This window comes from Columba livia, chromosome 10, assembly GCF_036013475.1.
Source record: "Columba livia isolate bColLiv1 breed racing homer chromosome 10, bColLiv1.pat.W.v2, whole genome shotgun sequence".
In the NCBI taxonomy this organism is placed as follows: domain Eukaryota; kingdom Metazoa; phylum Chordata; class Aves; order Columbiformes; family Columbidae; genus Columba; species Columba livia.
The window spans coordinates 10,775,782-10,802,793 of NC_088611.1; the positions used below are offsets into that span (position 1 = coordinate 10,775,782).

General features: G+C 37.8%; 1 protein-coding gene across 8 annotated transcripts in view; it reads right to left on the reverse strand.

Moving 5' to 3' along the window:
• The window catches only part of LOC102088268 (contactin-4), a 334,360-nt gene that overhangs the window by 272,749 nt on the left and 34,599 nt on the right, over positions 1 to 27,012 (reverse strand). For all 8 annotated transcript variants that reach the window (XM_065074577.1, XM_065074578.1, XM_065074571.1 and 5 more), the window contains exon 2: positions 21,728 to 21,772. The gene's annotated coding sequence lies outside the window, so the exon portion shown is untranslated. The remainder of the gene's footprint in view (positions 1 to 21,727; positions 21,773 to 27,012) is intronic.

Here is a 27,012-nt window from a genome sequence, read left to right on the forward strand (position 1 = left end):
GGGGTAATTAGTGACTATTTAAAAGATTTTTGCTTTACAGTACTGCAAAAATGCATCTGCTTATTTCCACTATTTTCAGAGTTCATGCTCAGCTTCACAGGATCTACGTTACCTTAACTATGAACGTTTATTCATCTACATAAAAGAATAAAGGCTTCTCAAAATATACTTCGTAGCTGATTCTTTCAGGAATACAACTCCACTACTCAGCCAAATAAAGAGGGACCATAAATGCCTAAACACAGGATGAAGATTTGCCTAGTCTGGAGTGGCAATAAATAGCTACTTATTAGGGGAAAGGATCTTTGTTTTGAATTTAAAAAAATAACTTTAGACAAGAAAAAAACATACTTAAGGCCACTGGAACAAAAATGGAAGCACGGATGGCAGTATTTGCTTCCACATTATAACAAAGTACTTACAGCAAACTACTAAGGATTCTTGAGAAATAGGCACAAAACTTAAACTGCTTATTGGCTTGCTACACCTGTGACAAGCCCAATAAACAACTCTACATAGTTCAGTGTTTAGTCTGTATGTGTGTATATGTTCACATACAAAAACCTAGATTATTTCTTTTCATGACCTCTTAAACGAAAACAAAGGCAAACACACTATATTACAAACATTCTGTAATATACAGACAAAATTGCACTGGAAGATTCTACACATTGCAAGTACATAAAGAAAAAACAACAAACCTACACATACTAACCCATTGCAGAAAAGGATTTCATCCCTATTGTCCCATTTTCTAACTCAACAGAAAACCTCCTGAAAAAGTTCTGCCAAACATTTAGACTTAGTTTTTTTTCCTTCTTACCATTTTATGTTCAGCCTTTTCATTTCTGTTTTCAGATATCAGTCTTACCCTGAGTCAGAACTTCTCAAAATAAAATTTGATGTTCTTTAATAATATCCATGCTAATGATGATGATTTGGATTGGTCTGGTTTTAACAAGTACTTGAACATTTAGTGTAACCAAAGCTTTTATATGTAATTAGTGCTCTGAGCTGAATTCTGGTACAATACCATTTACATCCAAATTATTTTTAATGAACATTTGGATGCATCAGACTTGAGGACTACACATTTAAAAGAAAATATATTAATATTTTATTTTTAAAACCATTTAAAATGTATTTCTGTAACTAATAAAAAAAAATAAAGCAATGGCTTAGATAATTGACTAAAAAGAGTGTTTTCTAACTTACGAAGCGCTGAACAAAGTTTCTCATTGGTTAGTGGAACACCATAGGAATGATTTATGAATGCAAATAGACATAGTGCCAGGAAAACACGGAGACTAGGGATGCATATATACAAATAACAAAATACACTAACTTACGGGTGCATGCTGAGCCTTTTAAGCACTGAAAGGACAAACATTTCAAATGCAGTCATCCTTGCTAAAAGGTATTTAATATAACATAAAAGCATCACGCTTTCCAGAAAGCTTTTATATACAGGTCAACTTTTTTATACAAATGCTTCCTCAGCCCTCACAAATACAGTAAATTATAAAAAAAAAAAATCTTGGTAATACAGTTCTTGTCCCAATAGATGTCATTTTTTAATTGACACTCCTGCATTACAGAAATAAAGGACAGCGCTTTTGACTTTTTCCCCGCCCCCCAAATACTTTGCATTTCCCTTGAAACCTATCAAGGAATTGTAGGCATTTTGAGGCATTAGTGGTATACAACAGTATCAAAGGAACATTTCAGTCCCTTAATGCCACAAGTTTTAGCAGACATTGAACTTACCAAAGGAAAACTTGAAAGGGCTACAAATGTCCAATTTTAACACTAAAACAAATAAAACCAACAAACAACAACAACAACAAAAAAATCAAACAACACACACACACACACAAAAAAAAAAAAATCAGTAAAACTAAGCCTGTTAGAAATTTTGCTTGTTTTAGCAAAGACCCTAGTCAATTAACATAGCTCAAGATCATCAGTCAAGCAAAATACTCAGTCCTGTGGAGGCCAGCACCATTTCCCAGTAGATACAAACCACCTCATATACAAGAGGGTTTTTTTTGATGATGCAAAAGGTTGCAGTAAGGATTTTCCAATGTTTAAGAAATCTTTACTATTATTCCAGAGGATTTTATAGTGTTCAATCAAAATGCAATTACATTTATTTGATTCATAAGATCACTAGAGAATTAAATAAATATTTAAAAAATTAAACTTTTTTTCCTTTTAAACAAAGGATTAATATGACTTTTGAATTAAAAATGGCAAAAGTGTTATGACTGAAAGAACTGATTAAAAAAAATCATATTGGGAACTTCGAAAACAGTTCAAATCAAGACTTAGAATTGTGTTATAATACCAATGGTAAAAAAAAAATACAAAAATATATGCAAAAAATATACTTGTCTATTAAGTACCTCCTAAACAAGGACATACGGTAAAAATCCCACTGCCTTTTCATTGACTTTGCTGGTGTCTGGAACAAACCCAAAGTGACTTGTTTTCACCAATTTTAAGGAATGGATCATTATTGGATTAAGATTTAACCAAACAGAACAAACGTGGAAATGTTAAAGGAAAAAAAGATACCAACTACCCAAACCTGGATTTTTTGCAATTACAAGTATCATGTTCTGAATGCTTCTATATTCTTGCAAAGCAAATAATAGCCTAGATTCATTAATTTTGCATCATCTAGTATCAACTTTGTGGTTTTATGTTGCCCAATAATCTGTCAAATTACGTGCCTGTACTTGACTTGCGCAATCTTTCTTTTGGAGAAAATTCATTAACGATTGGTTATCAGCAACACCCTCTGCTATTTTAGCTCAATATTTCAGGTTCTCAGTCACTGACATTGTATACCATGGCACAGTTTTTTAATCAATTTGTGTCAAGCTAATTAAGGCCTGCCACCACTCACAAACCAGTTACGATAAACACAAAGACTATTGCAAATTCCACTTTTAAACCCAGCAAATTTACACAAGATTGACGGCCCAATTGTTGGGATAAGCAGCACCCGACAACTTAAAAATCAGAAGTTCGCTCTCTTACTGGAGTTTCATCAGGTTAAGAAATGTTACTTTGTGATGTTTCTGTTCCATTTAATCTTAAAATCATGCAGCACCATGACAGAATTGCTTCTCCTACTCAATTTGATGGTAGAAGTGTTTTGCAAAAAGTCTATTTCATTATTACACAAACATCTGTTCAGGACTGCAAAGTACTTCATTTAAAAACCTTGAAAGATATAGTACATCCCCACAGCATCAAGTTTTCCCTTTCCAAGCTAAGAGACATGGCTGTTATGGACAATTACCACGCTCTCCATCACTGTGCCACAGACGTGTGGGTGAGAGCCTCAGAAGTCACTCCTGCCCTTTACTGGTCCTTAAACTTTGCTGAGGTTGCGAGCTATACAAGAAATCCCCAAATTTGGTTTCTTCCATCTGCATTCCCAATCTCTAATTAGCTTTAATTATTTGTATCATTAGCATTTTCTACCCTGTCTCCAGGTGTTAACTCTTCCTTGAGAAACACATTGCTTTAGCAAGGACTAGCAAAACAGTAAAGTTGAGTAGATTCACTCCAGAAGAGCTCCCCACAAAATTACAGATCAATCAAAAAAAAAAGTTAAGGTTTATTCAAAGCCTTTTTGATACAAAAAAACAAAAACAAAACAAACAAACAAACAAAAAAAACAAAAACAAAAACAACAACAACAACAAAAAAACACACAACACCCAGGAGATTCTACAAACTTTTCTTGCCAGTTTCTGTGTCTTAAGTGACAGTCTTTCTGAAAAACAGTCAAGCAATAAAGATTCACTGCAGTCTTCCTTTCTCTACATAAGATTTTGCCTCAAGACTGAAAAAGGAGCTACTAAGCATTAGGCAAACAACTTTTTTTTTTACTAGCTTTCAGGACTAATGGTGAGCTTTAGATTATATAATTAACTCAAACATAACATGGCTATCCCAATTAAACCTGTATGATTCAAAAACTTTGGATCAAGATATGAAACTTTATTTTTTAAGTCCATTTGACCCAGCGGAAAAATACCACAATTTTTTAACAAGGCTCTAAGAGCAATTTGCATTATTTTTAAGAAAGATTATCTTAGGGCAAAGATTCTGAAACACACTTAAGAAGTCTTAAGTACCACTTGAGACCCAGTTACAAAAGCTTCATGCAGACAAAATTCTCATTACAATCAGCAGGAGTTTGCTTTCATAATGAGTATTAGAGTCAACTGATTGGAGTGCTCAACTTCTGAAATGGTTGATGCACAAGATATTCTTGACTGTATGATTTCTCTCTAATGCTCCATAATATACAGCACTGATTTAGAAACAAGCAGTTTTGACAGGGCTGAAAGGGGAGCAAATGGGTAAAGTTATATCCAAAGTAGCTTTACTTTGCTGTTCAGTGTTACTTGCCAAAGTCCAAATTCTTCATACTTGAATGATACTGTTCAAAGTTCCCATCAAGTAAATTATGCAGCCATCGTAACTCTCTGAAGTATTACAGTTGGGCCCAGAATCTTACTCTCTTGTGCAAGTAAATGTGGAGAAAAAGAACGTTAGGAGGTCCTGTCCTCTTAAAATCTAACCTAATTCACAGGGTGATAAAGACGTGAACTCTGTCACTACAGAGCAGCAATAAAAGGAGGCTGAGTTACAGTTTGTAATAAAAACTTTCAGTACAGGATTTGGTTAACAGCTCATGTCATTCACAATGGATCATAACACCCATCTACTGATTTTAATGAACTAAGAGCAAATTTCAACTGTCCAATAAAAGCATTTCTAAAAACATGGCTATGTACATTTGTATTTGGCCACCTAAAATTCTCAGCACGTAAACCAGTTGCACAGAATGTCATTGCAATTAATTTTATTGGATGCAATAAACCACTGGACTGTTTTAGGATGATTTTAGAAGCCAAATATGTTTGCATACAAACACCCACCAAAGATTTTAGGCATTTGCACTTTACCAGTATGACTCCATGTAAGTCCATTTACTCCTGTGGAGTTAGAGGAACATAAGAACCTCTGGATACCGAAGCTGATTCTTTAAGATATTTTAGCATCACACAGATCCCAGTCAAGACCTGCGAGGGATGGTCTGTGCACACCACTGCCCACCCTTGAAATGCTACTTAACTTTTTCCAGCCCTGATTCACTGTGGAATTGGCTGCCTCTCAATACAAGTTTGACAGAGTGCTGAAGAAAGTTCTCCATGGGATATTGCAAGTGGTACAGAATAGCTTATCAGTCTTGCACGGTGGTGGAATGGGCGATTTAGCACACGGGGGAGAGGCTTTTGAAGTCAAGTGTCTCACGTGCCTATCCCTGTGGGCATGCAGCTACCACAGTGTGAAGTGTCAACTTTGCCAACACAGACTGTGAAAGCAGGTAAAAAACACTTATAGCAATAAAGCCAGAAATAAGATTTTAAACAAATAAACAAAAAAACAAACACCAAAAAACCACAACACTTCCACACGCAAAATTCACAGTCCATGCATACAAAATAGTCAGCTGCATTAGAACAACAAATGTATTGAGAAGGATCTCCAAATCTACCCTCCTTCACCCAAGAGTTTAATAATAAACCACTTTTGCCTTTAAAGCCAATGTAAAATATTTCTGTTTACTCTCCCCCATGGTCCAGCTTAATTCCTGCTCTCCTACAGCTGCTTGCTGGGCTGTCTTATCAACTGGATCAGTGAAAACATTTCTGTAATTACTTTTAGTTTAGTTTTACATAAGTAGGTTGCTTCACTAGAAAGCTTGCATGCACTTATTTCTTCTTTTTCCTCTGAAACAGAAAATATTCCTAGTATATTCTTAATATTTAAATATGCACAGTAGATTAATTAATGTATTTAGTCTCTGGAAAGCTTGTAAGTTCTGTCTAGCAGGAAGTGGCCATGAAATTTTCTATTTTTTCCATAATTAGGCATAATAATTAGCACAATAATGCCCTTGTTAACATTCCTAATTATATGCAACTAGCACATCAATACCTCCTAGAAGGAATCCTGTTACCTTTCCAGTCTCATCTGGGATAGCCTGCATCCCTACAGGCACAACAAACCAGCAATCCTGCTTGCTGAGCAAGGACAGACTGAGGGAGCCAGTCTGACATGCAAATGAAAAAGATCTCTAAAGTAGCCCCAACATAAAAACTACTTAAATAAAAAGTAATAAAAGAACTCTCAGCCAGGCAAGAAATGTTCAATGCATCAGAAGCATCCCCCAGCACTGAAGTTTTACCACTTGTTCTGTTGGACTAGACCTGCTCATTAATTAGCCCCAGCACTGGCTGGGGGTTTTGCCTTGGGTCTGACGACATGAACTCAGGGACCACTTACATTTTTACTGCATATTGCCATGTCACCAAGCTGTTCAGATTAGCTCTGCTGGGAGGCTGTCTCATTCCAGGAATAGAAATTAATTAATCAGTATATTTTCCACCCCCGTGCCAGGAAAAACATCTCTGATTAAACTGGTGTACTGAAGTTTTTTTGCAATCACTGCCGACATGACTATTGATTAAATGGAAACCTTGTGAGCACTTACTTGTTTTATAGGTGTATTTATTTCATTCCTCTCAAGCACCTTTGTTTTAATTAAAGGGTATGTTCTACACACTATAATTATTATGTAGTGAAAACACTTTTGTAAATCTAAGACGCGTCCTTTTCACATTACACTCCATATGTGAAGAAAGTACTTAACTCCCCAGTTCAGATTCTTAAAACTTCAGTCTACTGAAAAGCTTGCCTAGGAGGTAAAACTTAGTGTTGAAGCTCCAAACATATCTACGACATCGCTTCTGGGCAGGAAAAGTGCTTCAGACATCACTGTGCTGAAAAGCTGGTGCGGCCATAACTAAATCCCACTGAGACTGCAAACTTGGCAGCCTTTGCATTTGCTTGGATTAAGCCCCCAATTCTTGAAAATTTCTACCTGATAAAGCTAAGTTTAAGTGAATAATGGTTGCTATTGTCTCCCTGCAAATACACTGTCAGGAAAAACACACTAACTGAGGCTTTATATATAAAGTTGAGATGGGAACTCATCTAACAAGTGAGTGATCCCAAACCCTTCTGCTCCAAAGGCATTACAGTCCTTATTACCACATTACAGAGGAAAGTCTGATATCAAATTATTTAATTCCTTCATGCTGTTGTGACCCAGAGCATCTTCAAGAAATTAGAAGTTTACTAGGCTGAATCACACACTACTGCCAGGCTACAGCACTCGCTGCCACTGCAAGGTAGTCAGACCACTCTCCCGAGAACTGGAAAGCTTGTGTTTCCAGCTTGACTATGTTCACATATGTTTATCTAACATCTTAATGCATATGAAACAGTATGTAGAGATGAGAAGAGAGATCTAGTTCCAGGAAGGGATTGTGGCCTGGTTTAAAGGTGCCAGAGGCCTCTCAAGAGGGAAAAAATAAAACAAAAATCCAAAGGCAACCTTTCATACCACTTACATGGAAATAAAGACAGGGATTATCCCTTGGCCCCAGTCTATATTAACACAGTCCTTTGCATACACATAGCACACTTGAATTCCGTAATATAATTTCTGCACTCCAAAGCGTTTCTGATTGAAACTCAGACAAGCTGTAAGCACTTCTCAGACAATATACAACCTGCTGCCAGATAGATGCTGTTCCTTCCAGGCACAGTCTGGCTCACATGACGTATTATAGGGGCTGTAAGACGGTAGGATCATAAGGGACCTTACACCTTCATTACAAATGCCTGTCATGGAGGCATTCCTGACTACCCACCCCATGCTCTATCAAAAGATAGAGACCCATATTCTAAACTAATTTCCAATACTTCCCTCTTGCTAAGTTTTTTTCCTAATAGCTAACGTGAATCTATCCTGATGCAACTTAAAGCCCTGTCCTGCATACATGACACAAATCAACAGACCTCTTAGCAGTGAGACTCTGGCATGTGGACAGCTCATGAACATAGACAATATCCAATCAATTAACTCATGCTTGAAGCGTGGACTTGTGATCAGGAAATAACTGCATATATAAGGAGGCTTGTTTCTGTAATAAATGGTTTTGCGTGATTCATATTGAATTGGAATGCTGAGTCCTTTATTCACTCCAACAGTTAACTTTTGATATTCATATCATATTGATGCATCTTTGGTGCATTTCAATGAATGGAGAAATCAGAAAGGGTCTGTAAACACAGTCCCAGGAACCTGGGAGTTGTTTGGGCACGTTTCCTCTCCACAGTCATGCTGCAGGATGCAGAAAAGTACTTCCCTGTGTTACTTTCCTGTGTTTTTTAGGGAAAGCCATTCATTTTTAAAGAAGGCATCATCTTGGGACTAGGGTTCCTTATTTCAGCTTGTTGCAAAAAAGAGCCATTTACCTTCCACCTCTTCTGGTGTTTCAGGATTCCAGACGCATTGGGCACTCAGCTAATTTCCGTAAGGACAGAACACTGCTCTGTACTTCAGGGACTGTTTCTCCAACTATTACAATAACAACAAAATTATGGCATCACATGCACCCATACCTTTTCATATCTCAAAGCTTTCTTCCATATCTTTATGGAGACAAAGGTTCACTGATTCATTTTGAAAACATAAAATAAGATATTAATCATCACACATGCTGTTATATAGAAAATCATGCTAAATTAGCCCAATAATTACAAGCTGTGAATTATCTGGTCAGGTGTGACAAATGGAGCAGGGAGCTTCGAGCACTATGTTACATACCTAATATTTTTGAGGACTATGTTACATACCTGGTATTTTACGTATTGCACAATTGGATATGTATGCTTTGGGAAGAAGATTCATATACATGTACATCCTTTAACCTTTTTGCTATTTTTTAACTTTCCAGAACTGCATATATCTTCTAGAGATGTCTAGGAACCTTTTCAAACCTTGATGTGCATAAATGAGTGGTGCTGCATAAGGCAACCCTAATTTATGCACTCACTACAGACCCAATTAGTTCTTCTGTAACAGAATGCCAAACAGATTTTCTTAATAAAGCAGAACATATCACATCTAATATTTATATAAAATGCAGAGTTTTAACTCTGTCACTTTGTATCACTAACCCCAGACTTTGAGAAGGAAATTCTGAAAAGGGCTTTTTTCCATGAGCATCACTGGCAGAACATGGGACAGATGATCAGTTTGGACAGATCAATGTCACTCCAGTACAGCTAATCAAGTGACACAGACTTATATCAGCTGAATGCGCAGTATGTCTGGATGCTGCAAAACAGCTCAGGGAGGTCCTGTAAGAGCCGTAGGACAGGAGTAGGCAGGAGAACATGGCGAAGGCTCTGCAAACTTCTCCTCCTCCCGTACAGAACAGCCCCCTTTCACCTCTGCTGGCACAAGGTTATACCTTAGTGAGCAGCAGACAGTTGTCATGGACTCTACATCTTGATTATATTCTTGTTAATATTTTAATCTCTTCCAGCCCAGATGGCTTAATTCCTTAGTTAAGGCTGAGACATGCCTGAGCGCTTGCAAGCTGAGGCTCTATCAAGAGAAGAGAGAAGTGACATGGTGAACTGGGAAAAAAAAACCCCACAAGACACACAATCATCACATTTGTGCATCTGATATTTCTTACTCAAGTTGGAAAACAGAAATCTTGCCAGATGTTTGTGTGCTGTGTTGATTGTGTATCAACACCTTTATCTGCATTTGTAACCTATTTCAAGTATCTCCCATGTATTTCGTCACTTCAAGTTTTGGCTGCCCCCAATGCAAAGCACATCATGGACTGGACAAGGTACCACATCACACTATCCAAATCTTGGGCTAAAGTATTGGAAGTAGACTCAGGTTTGTACAGTTAAACTAACATTTAAGGGATAAAAAACAATGCTATGTAGAAGATAAGTGTCAGTTTTTGCCTATGAAGTGGACCCCAAGCTGATCACTTAAAATGGCTACAACCAAAACCAATGTCTGATGTACAGTAGCAGAAGCCAGTGCACTAAGTCACTTCAATGGCAAGCAAATAATTTTTCATCTTTTCTGTATTTATTTCAAACAGATTAATCAAAATGAGCCATTTTGATTTTCATGGATACATTAATTAGCTTCATTCTTTTGCCTAACAACCTCTATTCTTTTGCCTAATGACCTCTAGTCAAGACTCTTCTAATAAAATGAAATTATTACATAAACATTTTAGAATAGCATAACAAAAAACTTCACATTACTTTCACAGTCATAAGGAGAATCCTGCAACACCAGATGGGTAACAGGATCCATCTGCCATACAGTTGAGCCAGTCAGTGCTCACATTTTGCATCCCCAAAATACCATGTATCTAGGCTTCCAGACCTGCAAATGAACCAAATTCCTGGATAAAAATACACAATTTTTGCTCATGTATGTTTTAAGTGTACAACTATGCAATGAAGTTTGGCATTCCTTAAGCAGAGGGCAGTATTACATCAGTAAATGTTTGTTAAAGTTACCTAATCGACAGTATGTAAAATCACATTTCTGCAACCTAAGGATATATATTCCAGTTAACTGACTTCACACAGTTTTGGTTTCTGAAACTATATATATATATATATATATATATATTCAATTACTGCAGAAAATTATCAGTAGGAAAGTATTCCAGTGTCCTCCTCCCCACACACACTTTGCAAATAATAATTAAAAAAACCCTTCTGTGAATGTATTGCTTTACTCTGACCAAGTCCTTTTCTTAACTCCTTTCTCAAACATAATCCCAGGACATTTAGTGTTCTCTCCTCATTGTATGTCACAATTAGCAGTTCATTAAATATAAATGTAAGAGCTACTCTGTCCACTATTATTCTCTAAACCCACACATTCTCCTGCTCCTCATGGACCTGGCACTGCAATCCACTGACAAGAATAACTACTCTGAGTTTTCCTTCGATTCCATGATGCTTTGGTCCTTCTGGCTCCTGTAATCCCTAAACACTCTGCTGACGCTGCCCCTCTTAATGGAAAAGTTGGAGCAGATAAACCTGCCAAGAGATAACATTCACCAGCAAAGTCTCAGCCCTAAAACTTTTGCTAGTGCTTTGACATTTGTGTAACATTCAGAAGCCGCTTCTCACACAGAGATGTTATTCTCTACCAGTGAAGCACTTCAGATGGAAAGTATTATCTCTTCCTAACTGACAGCTTCCACTAAATGGAACATTTAATTAATTTGGTCCTAGGCCAGTCTGAGCTCTTTTGCTTGCATGAGGACAAACACGACTTGTAACTCTCTGGCACCATTTCTTTTCCTCCTCCTCTCCCTTAAAAGGAACTTTAGTTGTTTACAGAACAGATACAAGAAAATCCAAGCTGGTACAGTGACACATCATTAGTTAAAAATATACCACAGCATAAAGAGCTTTAGTACAGAGAGAGCATTGGAATGCAGAATTACATGAAAATAGCTTAGGAGGGAAAATGAAAGTCATCTGGAAATTGATGATTTTTTTCTGCTCCTGGCTGTAGCAGAATAAAAAGGCTGCAACCACTCTGTGTATTACTACAAAAAGCAAACTTAGTACAATTAACAGCACTGAAAATACAGTATAAGGAGTTATAAAAATACTTGAAATGTATTTCTAAAATGCAGATGGTAAACACAGGGTGTAAGTGGGAGAAAGGCCTCAAAAGATAAAACAAGGCCCAAAGCCTACAAGATTAAGAACTGCAGGTCACCAACAGAGCCAGGATCACATAACAAGCAAATGCAATGAGATCTGTGACTTAAAGAAAGTTGCAGAAGGCACAAAAGGAAGAAATGGAAATCCAGCGCAGATGACAGCATCTCCTTGGGAGAATTGCTGTGCAAAAAAAACCCACACAGCTACTTAGCACGCACGTCACATGTATGGTCTGGCAGATGTACATGATGGCTTCTGACAGTAACAAAGAGATGGCATAGAACGGGGTTGCCCAGACTTAGTCCAGATATACAGTTCTGTCTAAAAACTAAAGCAACTTCCAGATCTGAGCAACACTCCAGAGAGAAGTAGCACATCTCCTGTCTGAAGTTATTTGTAACGCTGCATAATGACTTTGAGCTGCTGCAGACTCTCAGCAGCTGAAAGAGTGAGCTGAGGTCCACATTTCTTTGCGAAAAAACAATATGGCCAGAGGTCCTCACAAAAAGACAACTTACACCTTGCTTGGAAACAGAAAGTTCGCACTAATGCAATTAAGTGTGAAAGCCAGCCGTTAATAAGGTAACACTCATCTGCACTGCACATGCCACAGGCACAAGCCCTTCTGCTTCAGTGCACAATGTCACATGCACAGCCCAGGACCCTCTCCACAGGAGCAGATGCACATAACCACATCCATCCCCAATGTGTGCATAGGTTAATTAAATGGCAACTGTAATTAGTGCACAACTCAAAAGTCCCAAACAGATGCTGAAGAAAGAGAAGCATATTGCTAAGTGCCAGAAAGTAAAGGGCTCATACTTCCTTGGTGGGACAGTCATTTCCTTCCAATAGCCTTCTAATCTAAAAAGAAGCCTAGCCAAGCTAATCTATATAACTTCCATTAGAAATTTATAAGACAAACTGTAGCTGGCTATAAATTGGTACACAGTAGAGCACAACAGAAGTCAACGATACAGCAAAAACAATAACAGAGGAACTAGAATGAGTTTTCATACGTGTTAGTGGGAACAAGGAACACAAGGACTAATTCAGAGCAAGGTTGTGCTGAGTCAGAGCAGATGTGAGCTGGTCCCTAGAGCATTCAAACTGTTTAGAATGCTTGAATGCTAAAGATCAGGAAGTTCAAGATCTCAAGGCACATGAAGTTGTGAGAAATATATTCTTGCAGCACTATCAAAAAGAATTACTAAAATGAGATTGTCAATGGTGAAAGCTAAAGCTCATGTTCGAGTGGCATAACTCGACACATAGCCTACTGCAGCTACTGTACTGCACACCTTTTGAAAAAAGTCATCAAGTAAAAGTGAAAGAGATGCTATAGTGACATTTTATAGGGGGAAAAGAGAGACAGTTCTAATCAGCCTCTGAGGAGGTGTTTTAATTTTAGGATAACAGACTGTGGTAAAACCTAAACAAAAACACAAAAATCAGGACACATCTGTTCACTATGAAAAGTTTTTTCTGTCTGTTTCCTGTGGAAGAAAAAAAGAGACTTGAGGGACTGCGCTGAAGATAACATCTATGTATCAAAGCAGGTGATACAGTACAATTGTGAAAATTTTTGTGGCATGAGAGGAACAAAGATTAAGAGGAAAGTGAGGATATAAGAGATCTTTGAACTACTTTGAAGTAGAGTGCCACAAAGCTGATCTAAATTCCCATTAACTTTAGCAGTGCATGAAATACAGTTTACTAGCTCCATATCCAGGAAATAATACTATTGGGCAGTTAAGGTACTGAAATAAGTATTTACAGTAAGTGACAACTAACGTCAATGCTGCATGCTCATAACTGGTAATGAGTCAGAAGTACAAAACAGACTAAATAGCAAAAGTGCTACAGGAAAGAATGATAGGAGTTGTTTTATGTGAAGAATCAAAATACTGGGTATAAGACTAAAGTGATAACTTCTAAAAGAGTTAAATGTAGCAAGGGAGCTGGAGTGATGAAAAAAGAATAGAAGGAATTACATACTATTATAGACACCAAAAAAAATGAGTTATATACTGATTCCTTCTTTATGGCACATGGTGTATTGAGGACAACTGCCACTCAATAAGTACTGAAATAATAACATTTTATTAGAAAACTTCAAGGAGGGCAGTTGTACTACATCTCTAAAGATACCTTCCAGCCTCAACTACTCTATGAAAACAGAACTCGTAATGTTTTATATAAGAAGTTTTCTTTATAAAAAGATCACAAGAAATTGAAACAAACCCCATGTTTCCAAGCAAGGAGGCAAAGATGTTCTTCCTAAAATGGTATAAATAGGTACAATGATCAGGTTGAACAAATTAAGCAAAAAAAATAATCAAAATTCAAAATAGACTTCAAAATTTGTCCTAAGGCATATTACTCATTCCTTCAAGTTGGCAGATAGATCCTTTGAAACAGTGTATCTGCTTGCCAAGGCACTTCTGTTGGGGCAAGAGATGAAAACATGAACCTAAGATCAACACCAAAAAAAATAGGCCAGCCAGGCAAACTTTGCAAAGAGGGAGTTATGCTGTAACATCTTTTTGCAGAATCATAATATTTTGTATTGGTAACAATATAAGGGTGATAAAATTAGGTTCTAGTAAAGGTTAGACTAACTATTTTAGTCTGTAAAGATGACTTTTAAGTAGTTATAGATTTCCTGAAGCACCTTCATTTCTGTGTAAATTGTTTATTTCTTGGGAATCCAATATTTAACAAAAAAAAAAAAAAAGGAAAGCATAAGCATAAAGTGTGCTACAAGAAACCATAAAGGAGTAGACAGGCTCTGATGTTTCATCCAAACATTGTTTGGTTTGGTTTTGGATTTGCTGATTTCTAGCCAGAGGTATCACTTCGCTGAGTTTTGAAGTGCTGCAGCTCTATGATTCTGAGCAAAGAACTTGAATAAACTGATGCAGTATCAAAAGCTGGCAGCAGTCCTTCTGTATTTCATGTCAGCACCAAAACACACCTTCATGTTTGCCAACTTGAGCATTTTTTTGCCTTATTAATATTTGGGGTAAGGTGCATGCAAGATGCCAAGTTAGTACACCTCATTTACATTTCTAAAGTAAATATTTAATATTCAGTAGTCCAAAATTAATTTCCTAAATGTTAATTGATGCTACTGAAAATTGCCAAGGGCATATTCAAGGCATTCAAATAATTAAGTTTTGATAGCTAAGAAGCCATTTTAGCAATGGTCAAAATCATTGCCATACCTTTTGTCCCACCTGCAGGAAGAAAAGCTTACTTTTTCTGCTTATTGGGAAAAAAAAAAAGTAAACCTGCTGCAATTTAATCTGACTAAAACCAATACTAATCTCAAACCTGCTTTCTTCTCCTTCACTTGAGGACAGAGCTCCTCTTATGGGTGCATCAGGCCTTTTGTAATTTCTACCATGGATGTCACTGATTCAATGATTGGAGGCTACTCAGGTTCCCTTGCCACTCAGCCCCTCAAACATCATGAGAACTTCTTTAAATAATTAAAAAAAAAAAATATCTTAAACATTTTATGTGCAGGTCCACAGCCCAAGCAGTAGAAAGCAGCCAGAGATGACCACACTGCCCAGGTTGGGGTTCTCGGGCTCCCAGACGCACAGTTCTCACACTGAGCATCCCAGAAATCCCACTGTCCTCTCTGTGTACAGTTGGACCCTGGAAGACAACCAGCACCAACAGCCTTACAACAAGCTGCAGGAGGCAGAGAAAGCTTTCAACAGATATTTGCTTTTAACAAGAACTTGTTGAAGTAAACTTAATTCTTTAAAACATTTGCTTGGAAGAAAGTCTCTTATCAGTTCACCAACAAGTTGCATTGAAAGCTGAAGAAATCAACCACAAAAATAAAAGCATTTAAACAATTGATGCATCTTGCTAACTCACCCAAAGTAATACCTGAGCATATCAAGACCAAGCACAGATGCCCAGAATTACAAACCCCACACAAGACTCTACCCAGATGCACTGGTACAGCATAGAGCAGACCTGCTTTCACTCCCTGTACCCCCTCACCTGCAAGCACCCAGCAGCTTGCTGCCTCTGTTTATTCCAAGACTTCTTTCCCAGTCTGACCTCACAACTTGATACGCTCGGTTTATATTAAAAAAAAAAAAAAAAAAAGAAAAAAAAATCAAATGGCCTTTCTACAAACCTATCTAATGCTTCTTGCATATCTGTTGTATATTGTGCTACAGTTTGGGAAGGCTCAGTGCAGCTACCGTGCCAACGCTGTAGTTTATCTTCTCAGACTTCCGTTTCTCTGTGCTGCACACCTTCCAGCAGGCTGCCTCCAACTACTCTCTCCCTTACATTAAAGCCTAAGAGAATAATCTGAGAAAGCACTTTCATGTCCATTTTGCTGCTAGATTCTGATCAAGATGCTTGAGCTGAAGAAATTCTCCCTCTGATTCCTAACACTTGTCCTGGTTAACTATGAAACATTGAGTATAGAGACACAGAAGGTCTGAAATTACTTATCAAGATTAGTAAATGAATTTCTAGTTCTTCAAACTCAAGGAGGTGGATATGCTTTTTCAAATAACTCAAGCTGGCACAGGGAACCTTTTAAACCCATGTGTTCTGGGAAATTCAGCAACTGTTCTAGCTTAAATTGCTTTCTAAAAAGAAGTTTTGAAATGGGTAAAAAGTTTATTTTGATTTTAGAAGTCCAGCCTATATCCACAATACTTGTAAAATACTAAATACAGCAAATCTCATTTCCTTTGGCTACCTTCTACATTATCTTGTCAATAATTGATTATTTATCTGCAAGAAAGCATATGGTGTTCCTCTTCTGGTTTGTAGGATAAACTGTGACTCTCAATTCAAATTAACAATCTACTCAAAAGCGTCAAATAGATGAAGACTAAGCAACAGTCCAAACTAGAGGTGTGTTGGGGAAAATGCATCTGAGTAAATGGATAATCATGTCATTCCAGACCTGTCACTCCAGCATTCTCCAGGAGCTCTACACTAACTTAAATATCCCTTGAGGCTCCAGCAACCAGGAGATACAGGATGACAGATGTACCATCTCAAACAGCAAAGCCTACTGTGATTTTAATTGAATTATAGCAGCCATTTTATTTTTTTTTGCAGAGCATCTAGACTGTGTACGGCTTGCTTGCTTCCAGTGATTGCACAGTTTATTTCTCACTACACTAATCCCTCCGTAAGACAGCTTCTCATTCCTTTTAAGTAGTGCTACTGACAGCAGCTACCTATATCTTTGTTGTTTAAGGCTCATCCTTTTTTATTAAATGGAAGTAGTTTATCTCAGACATACTTTTTTATTCCTTTCCCCCACCCCCAGGCTCTACCACTTTTACATCCAAAGAAGGCTCCATCTTTTAGCAGTTCAGGAGTTGTCCTCACAACATGCTCTTCCTCTGTACTTTTGAGCTCACCTGACTACAATGTTGCAGAAATTAAAAACAGAGATAGAAGAAAGGAAACTAGAAACCCAGAAAGTAAGAAGCAAACAGTGACACCCACCTATAAACATAAACCAGCTGTGAAATGTTCTTCAAAATAACTGGAAAATACACATTTACTTTGTTGTTTACAGGGGACTCCAATAACAATGCCAACTGGCTATTTTAGTTGCTAATCTAAAGGGTGCAAAGCATTAATTTAATAGGGAAAAGGCAAAAGAGACTGCCAGGACCTGCCTCTGCCAGAGCATGCAGCAGGGAAGTATCACCACTCTACCATTCAATAACACCATTGAATCAAGGCTGATGCATCTTGACATAGCTATTTAAGCAATGTTTAAAACTTAGCCAGTTTAGTGACTCTTTATAGTAGTAATGAACAGTTTAAAAATGCCATAATAATTGCTTTTGGCCATCATCATCCAACAGCCATTAGCTGTTTATCTCAGAAAATTAATCCTCAAAGGGTGACCCTCATGTCCAAATCAGCTCTCAGTCACAAAGAGTGGTAAATTATTCTAAGCTAGTCCATAGAATCACTTTTAGTGTCATTTTATCAAAGTTACTTTCCCCTTAATCAAAGGCTAATGCAACATGAAATCCTTAAATATGGGCTTCACCATAAGATAAAGTTAGCAGCCTTGAAAAGACTGGAAAATAGTAATTTGCACACACAAACACAAGATTTAGAAGTACCATTATAACCTATGTCATCAATCACAAGCAACAGTGGCTTTACAAGGACTACTTTCAGAGTATATTTAACTCCATGATATCTTAACATTCTTGTAAGGCCATGATAAACTCTTTACAATATCAAACAAGTGCAGAAGTGGAGATTTGATTCATGCTGAAGTATTCTTCGCATCAGATTTCTTAAATAATGGCATTGTTACCCTACCAGATATTCGTTGGCTGTATTTTCAGTCCCATATACCCACTCAGAGAACACAGACAACACATATATTCACACCTATTCTGAAAGAAAATACACTAAAAGTTTTGCACAACCATATGAGAAAGCTCTCACTGAAATGAGGCACATCTTTATGAAATAGCTCATCTTCCAAAACCTGTTTGCAAGGGAATATCTGGGTAGGTGCCCATGACTTTTAAAATAATTTTATTGTAAGTTTTGTTCAAGTATCCAGTTGGTGCTGTTGTATTCATCAAGTTCTTATGAAGAAAAATCAAGTCACAGGTAGTCCAGCCTAAATGTTACTGTTACATAAGAAAAAAGGAAAAATGATCAAGAAAAATGCTGGCCCTACAATAATTGTAATCCAAGTTATATGTATCAAAAAGTTGTCATTTCATTCTGTTGTAAAATTAGTGAACTATCTCTGAGGTGCAACCTTAAAGAGAGCAGAGACTGCTCATTTTCTAAAAGATGCCACTAAATCCAGCGTAAAATGGCAATTTTGCTAATTCAGTTTTTCAAAACAATTGATTCAGTTTTAATTGTTCAGGCTTTCCACACAGAGGGGAGCACTAGTGGCATGAGAAATTCAACTAATACCAGAGAAAGAGGTGTCTACAGTGAGGGATGGTAGAGAGGCACAGATGATGCAAAGAGCTAGAAAGGAACAAGGATGGAAGGAAAGCAGGGGATAATAGGGGGAAAGAGATAGTAGATATTCAGAGAAGAAGTAGGGGAAGAATAAGAGGACATGGTGACAGACATCTGTAAATAAGGGGCCTAGGAAGGAGAACAGTTAATTTCTATGGATCTGGATAAGCACAGGGATGTCTGGAAATCACAAACATCTCTTTTTGAAAGAGTGATCTAAAAATTATGTATAGTAAGCCTATATCCAAGTAATCCTCTTACATGATGACCCACAAGACTTCTAACTGAGCAAATTTCCACCTGGAATGAGTGGCAGCTCTCCAGATTCAAGTAGCCAGCAGCTACAAGACACAAACATTCCCACACCAGGCAAATGGGAAGCTACCAGTTTGATGCTGGATGCCAGAGGAGGAAGAAGGACACTACAGTTTCAAACCATGTCGTAATTAACTGCTATTCAGACTATAAGGCAGAAAGCATACTCATTATAATTTCCTTTCCTAAAGCTATTACCCAGCACATTCAGCATTCCTATGCAGGCAAGGACATTTCTCCAGCACAACTGTACACTGTGTCTGCTCATAATAATTCTAATTAAAATTACACTTTAAGCCTGGTTGTTGAATACAATGCACAGATGCTACAAGCTTTCTAAGATGACTTGTAGCCTGTAGCTGTTTTAATTAGCTTGACAGGTAATAAAATAGCATTTTATAATTATACTATTAAAATGCATAAATGTTTCCTTTCAAATCTGTACTTACTGACTCACTTAGGTAAACAACAACCAGGTTTGGTTCATCAGACAGACAAGAAGCAAAACCCCAAATGTGGCTTCCTCCATGCCTTGCTTATGGCTTGGCAAGAACCACATGCTGCTTAAGAGTGAGGGTCAGGAAATCCTTGCCTCCCTGAGAGCTGAAATGTGTACAAAACTTGAATTTTCAGTCCCTGTAAGTGTACTTTTGTGAAGCATAATGTGTGTGACCCCTCGCTTCCCTAAAAAGTGTGCAGTGCTCAGATCTTTGAGGGCACAACTGTGGATCTCAAGGTATGCTACCAGCCAAGAGCCCCACCAGCAAGGGGCAGGTTTTAGGCACACAAAGTTTATGCAATTTCTCTGCTCAAGACATCTCAGAGGCTTAGATCCATTGCTGTTCTGACACCACCCTCCCTCCCCCCTTCCCTTGCACCACAAGAACAGAATTCTGGCTTGTGGTCCTGTAATCAAAACTAAACATTACACATCACTGAACTTCTAAGCATTCGTATTCTCTTAGCTTTTTTTACTACCACTTCACTACAAATGCCACCCCATTTATATCACAGAACTGAGGCATTTAACACAAATTCCGATCACACACTTGCTAATGAGAAGTGTTTACCAAATAGTTACATTGTTCTGTAAACAGAAAGCAATTTCCATTCTTCTGTCTATGGTGGTGTCAGCATTTGCAAGCCATTACTATTATGCATATAACTGTCTACTCCAGTCATTCACACTTGCCATCAAACTGGCATTTAAGGATTTGGAATGCAGAACACAAGTCTGCAGCCTAAAAATAATATCCCAAGATTTGATCCTGCACTTCTTATTCAGGCTCAATTAATCAAGGTTGCCTAACTCTTCAGAAGTACTTTTCATCAGAAGATTGAAAACAGTTTCCAAATGAAATGGGTATCAGTATCTCCTTTTTACTATGGGGAACCTGAAAATGAGATTTCACCTGAGAAATGGCTTTGAGGCTAATTTAGGAGTATTGTCCAAAGGGATGAGGAGTCCATTATTCAAAGTTATCTTTTATATTAAGAAATAAGTTTTTCCTCTCAGACCACTAGAAAGTGATATATCACAAAATGTATCATTCTGTCTTTGAAAACCTCACACAAAGATAGCTTTGCAAGTTTAAGAAGACCCAACCTGAATAAGAATAGTTTACTCGATCTACAGCAGTAATTCAGTTTTCATTGTAAACACCACTTGGGACTGCGGAGAAACTTCTAAATTTCTCCAAGGAAAAGAAGAAATAAGAAATTAAATATTTTGATGAGAAGGTATCTGTAACCTCTCTGAACAGATGGGACAATATTGTCTAAAATTTAGAGGGAAGATGATGTTTTTTTTTTTTAATATTTCATTCTAAGCTCTGGAAAGGTTTTGTTCTCTTTTGTAGATAACATAGTTAATACTCAAAAGCATGTTCTTCTTTGAAAGCAGTTTCATCTGTGGATATTGGCTACATGGAAGCCAGTTTTGGGGCAGGATAAAAGCAACATAGGAGGGATGCAGAGGAAAGCACAGAAAGGCAGAGTCTTCGGCTCTTGACTGGACCAGAGATGGACACTCCAAAGAGCAAGTTCTCAAAGTTAAATCTATATATCATACTTTACACTGTTCCAAGTGTAGCAGGGGGTAGCAGGGGAACCAAACACACACACACAACCACCACCAACAAAACAAAAGAATTTCAGGATTTATAGGACAAACCCCACCTCTCAACTAACAATTTTGATTCCTTTGGTCATTCAGCTGAGATGCTATTATAATTTGCGTTTCAGAAGTGCCACAGTTTGGGTTGACTAATTCAACTGTAGAATCCATCATTCAATAGTCAACCAAACACCAGATCTGAAAAAATCTCATGACCAAAAAAATCTGAGACATTCCAGAAAAAAAAAAAATCCCACTATTCATAACAAGATATCAATATTCTTTTGTAAAAGATTCATTCTTTAAGTTATATACATTCTTTTAAACAATGCCACATTTACAAAAATAGTTTTCTGAAGGCAAGCTGTTCCATGTTTTTGATAAATCATCCAATGCAGAATTGCATAAATGCAATATACACATGCTAAAAATTTAAATGCAGACTTTTGACATAAATTCTTTCAAAAAAGGTAAACAAAGCTCACTGTCAACACACTGAGAAACTAAGAGGCAGATTCTCTTGACATTCAATACAATGGCCTTAGGAAAGACGAAAAATGAGTATCACCAACAAACAAATAAAAATAACTATTAAAGAATTGTTACCTTCTCCAGTGCATGATATGTAGTCTTCAGTCAAATTTCCAATACCTGAAAGTAGAAATTCATATGAAAAGTCAGTTATACAGTATTTTAAGTCATTAAATTCTTATCCATAATAAATTCTTTTCTGGAGAAAAGGGCTGTCTTTGAAAGTAGCAAACTAAAAATAAACAAAGTACCACAAGATAAAAGCAGTAAACTAGTCAGGTACTCCACAGAATTTTGCCACCGTTCATTTCATAGTTCTCCCCCACTGCACCACTCTTCCTCTCCAAGAGCCCCCAGCCATGAAACACCATTCACCAGCCAATTGCTCGCTGCAGCCTCAGCACATTCCACTGGCATTCTGCTATTCCACCCGGGACTACTTGAACCTTATTTTTTTCAACTCTAATAGCTTCACTAAGGGCTGATAAACACTTTCAGGAGCTAAAGACTCTCACAGTGAATCCCCCACTGCTCAAATGCGCTTGGTTTCCCAAAGCTGGCATAAATGCCCAGCTTCCCCCTTTCACTCCTAACTCAGTGCAACTCTCAGTTGACATCAAACCAATCTAAATTTCAAAGAAAGGGCTGAAGCACAGCCATTTCCCAAGGAACTCCAGTACAATCACTAGATCATCCAAACCACCCACTAAACAAATTTTGGAAAGTAGAAAAACAATAGGAAATCTGTTCAATACATGTTTTTAATTATATAGCTTCACATATTCAGTAGCTGGCTATGCGGGACACAAAATACATATAGTAGATGCAGAAGATATATTTCAGAAGCTAGAATCGGGTGAGCACGATAATACAGCAAACATACTAATATAAACTTTTGTGCTCTCAAGACATCCCAGATAGAAGCAACAAAAAAAAGTCTGATATTTGGTGTAAAGATAATTGTTGATCATCCATTTTCTAACTGAAGGGTGTAGGTTGTATTACGACTCGAGATGAAGAAGTCATAACCACAGTGTGCTCCCAGCTTCTGTTCAAGTATGTAATACAGTTGCTGCTGAAGTCCCCAAGAATACAAAAGTCTTCTACACCATGTGCTCTTAGCAGCTCTGCTGTGGGAGATTTTGTGCTGGGGAATTACACCACTAGGAGTCTACAGGCATATTATGGCTTCACTTGAATATGTACTACTCACAAGCAACCAGCAGCTTTTAGGAAGGACTTAGCGCAACATTTCTCAAACTGGACTTCAAAGTTACACTCACCAAGTGTAACTGCTTTCAAGGAGTTACAGACTGGCTCATGTGTGGTTTTGCACAGCACCACTTTGCCACCCACATTTGTTGGAGTGAAGAGCTCTCTCCCAGTCCAAGCAACCTGATGGGCGACAGGTGGGATCCAGCACCAGTGCTGAGTGCGGGCAAGCCAGTTTGGAGAAGAACAGGCTTTAAGGCAGGCAGAGCCAGATGGAGCCCACTTAAGTGAGCACAACGCTGGGTAGAGCAGATAAATATTTGACATTCAGAGCTACGCTAATGAGACATCAAGAAGAAATGAAGGGTTTCATACCAATCAAAATATTACTCTATTTACTGTAACTGTTCAACTTAGCACTTCAGTCATAGAAAGTTTAGGAAAACAACTTGCACCAGTTAAGAAATGCTCTAACACCAACATTGCTACATATTTTTAGACACCTACAAATCCATCCCTTGCTGTTGAAAATGAAGAAAAAGCCTCCAGTTTACTTTTAAAATTCTGATCTTCTCTATACTTGCCTATCCATCTCTAAAGTATCCTTGAACTTATGTGGGCACATAGGGCAAAGAGCCAAAGAAAAAAGAGGTTTCTTACAAAACACCTGTCACACAACCTTCAGAACTGCATTTGATTTAGTGGTTTCTGTGTTTTTTTCAAATCCCTGTCATGCTTGTGTGCATAATTGAGCTAGGGTGGGGTTTTTTTGGCACCCATGTGGGCGACTCTGGATCAAATCTTGATTTTTCTCTTCCTCCACAATTCCAGCAAATGCATTTACTACTAAGCCTATTACTGCTTCTGTTGAAGCTGCTGACATTGGTTAGATATTCACTCAAGCAGGACATCTCATACCACATATGCCACTGAGTGCTTTGGATACTGAGTAGTTTTGGATTAGAAGAAACACATAACTGGTTAAAAAACCCTCTACATTATGACTTTTGTCTATTTCACAGATCAAACCAGCAGCATGTACCTACTCAAATCCTTCAGAAATTTCGGCTTCCAAATAACACACACTTTTATGGATAATTTCTTAAAACATTTTGCATTGGCACTGAGATATTTACTTGAAAACCGGGGAAAAGGCAAATTCAGATTGTTTTATTTTCAGCACAGTATTTCATCCTGTACTAATTGCAGAAGGCTGGACATTGCTTTTCATAGTCACGTGTTTGAAATGGTGATTAAAGTAATTGTACATTATCCTCACAAGCAGCACTGAACCTGGACTTCCAGTCTTGAAAACCTAAAGCATTTAAATTATATTACCCTCAAATATTCAGCAGTGTTCAAGCAATTTTGCTAAATAATAAAAAACCTCCTGTAGCCCAGAGGGTTTGGCCCCAGCTTCCAATCAATTCAAACACACACCTTCATCCTGAGTGAACAACAGACTGGAACAGGTACGGAGGGAAGCAGACAGTGCTCTGTCCCCTAGGTGACACTATGGAAGACAGCACACTAAAAACTGAGTTTAGCAGCTTCAGTATTTTCTGCATCCCTTGTCAACAGAAGGCTTTGAAAAAAAACTTCAGAACACAGATATGAAGTTGTCTCAAAGGGAAAAGGCAACAACACTCTTTTAATGCAGCTCCCCAGTTGCCACTCCAGTTGTCCTCGAAGCTATAACTTCCAAGGAATCTAAAAGAAAATCAGTTTTGCACAATCCTCATTTCATGTAAATGAACAGCACATACTTCAAGGAAAAAAAAAAATCACTTAAGGATAGAAATAAAAATAGAGAGGCACCACTTCATTTTCACACAAATACTGTATAATTGCACAAAAATATTCTACTTTTCAGGTGGAGGCAGTTCTTTGGGAGCTGGCAACTGGGAGTACTGATGAGAGCCTGAAGAAGTGCTGATCTCTCATCTACTGCCAGCAGAAATCCATACATTACACTCCAAGTTTATATTGACACATTAATGCAGACTGAGCTGAAAGAAGCTATCCCCACAGAAAGCAGAGATACATTTCCCACCTGGAAGTTTATTAGCATAATATGCAAATACTGACATTCCTAATACATCTTTCCTCAGAGTACTTATGTGAAATAAGACTGCAGAGTAAGGGTGATGGTGTTTCTCTATGGGAGGAAACCAAGCCTGGTCGATGGCAGGAACATTACTGATGCATCAGACTCAAATCCTCAACCGAGAATTTTCCCTTGTTCACTCCAAACATGCAACATCTCATTTGTTGATGATTTTTTCATCTTTTTTACTGCCTCTAGCTCCATTCTGAGCTTCGGTTTATCAAACTAACCTATTCTGGCACTATTTTGTATCGCCTGCCAAAACATAGGCTAGTCTTATCCTATCTTCCAAATTCACTGTTTTTAAGAAAGCTTAAATAATGAAACTATCCAACTTTGCACCTCTCTGCTTCACTCCAGTCTCAAATCATGCACTCCAGAAGCCCTCAGACCACTAGTTTGCCTTTATTTGAAACTCCCCATATACAGTTTAAGAGTTTTCCCTGCTTCTGCCTTCTAATTTGAATGTGACATCCTTCAAATCTTTCTATAAATGCAACATTCTTCTCTTAACAACAAGCTAAAGAAACGCAAGAACCACAAGCCTACTAGCCCATGGGCGTATTAATACAGGTTATTAAATAATCAAGTGCATCTGAACTTGCTTTTGCTTATTTTTCTTTCCAGCAGTCCTACCAGCCACCATGAGGAAAGACATGCCGTACAACTGCTCCTATTGCTGTTGCTCCTGGAGGGCATTTCTCTGAGCAAAACCCATGCCCACCCACACACTTTTGCTCTAACCTGGCTCTGCTACCTTCTCAGAAACAAAGCCAGAGGACACTAACTCTGAAACATCACCCAGTTTTACTACCTGTATCAACAGGTGATAAGCAAGTGGTCCAGCAAAGGTGGTATTGAGCATCAGACATGTTATTTCCTTGCCATCTTGCACAACAGAAAACCACTTTATTCAGCATCATCTGCCAGCTGCAGCTGAGACATGGTGCAGCCCTTCCTCAGTAACATTTGAATCCTGGGCTTGCCTCCTGTTCATGAATTCAAACATTGTTACTAATACAATAGATTGATTATGGGAGCTAAATGGAAAAGACACAGTTTTCTGAAGCTGAAATATAAATCCAGTACACATTTGTCAGAGAAGCATTTCCTGTGCATTTAAACATTGTTTAGTGAGTCAGCCAAAAGCATTTTGCAAGTGTAATCTATCTCATGGAGAAAAACTCAACAAGCCTAATCACAATCATAGCTCTCCCAGGGTTTGATAGGTTTAACTTCAAAGTAAAACACTGTCAAAATAGAAAACCCATGTGGTTTGTTATAACAGAAAAAGTGAAAATTAAATATTTCAAAGTTATTTTGAGGTAGCAAAATACCTTGGTCTCATCAAGTGGGAATGAGCATTACAAATTTATATTGGATTTTTAGGCTTTACAATGCCATTTGTTTGATGGCATTTGCTTCGTAAATGAAAAGAACACTGACCTGCATGAGTGCTTATTGATAATAAAATAATCTTTAGACACCAGAATTCTTTGAGGAGATTGTCAAATCTCAAAATGATTCGCCAGCTGGTTCATAAACTGAACCTCTAAGCTACATAACCCTTGAAATTGTCTTCTATTACCTAAAATGGGCTTCCCTGCTTCATCAGAATAGGCTCAGAACAACTGCTTACTGACTGCAGACAGAGAAGAGGCACCTGTTTGAAAGGGTTGCTATTTCAAAGCTACTTTCCCTTAAAGAGATACAAGTGAAGAGTCCATATATCAGTAAAAAGCCCAGAATTACTACAGGAGACCCCAGAAAGGATAATGTGCTCATCACCTTTCTACTTTAAATGCAAAGTAATGAAAGGCATTAAGTTGTTTTGCATTGTGAGTAATATTCCAGTCTCTCCCAACCACTGATGGAGTTCTTCTGCTCATCTGCATATATTGCATCAACCCAGCCACTTACCAAAGGTTATTTTAACAGAACATGTCAGGCTTTGGTGATACAAAGTGAAAACTGACTGCATACACAGTCAGGGGTTTTTTGTATGTGTGTTGTTTTTGTTTTTTTTCCATTACCAAAATGT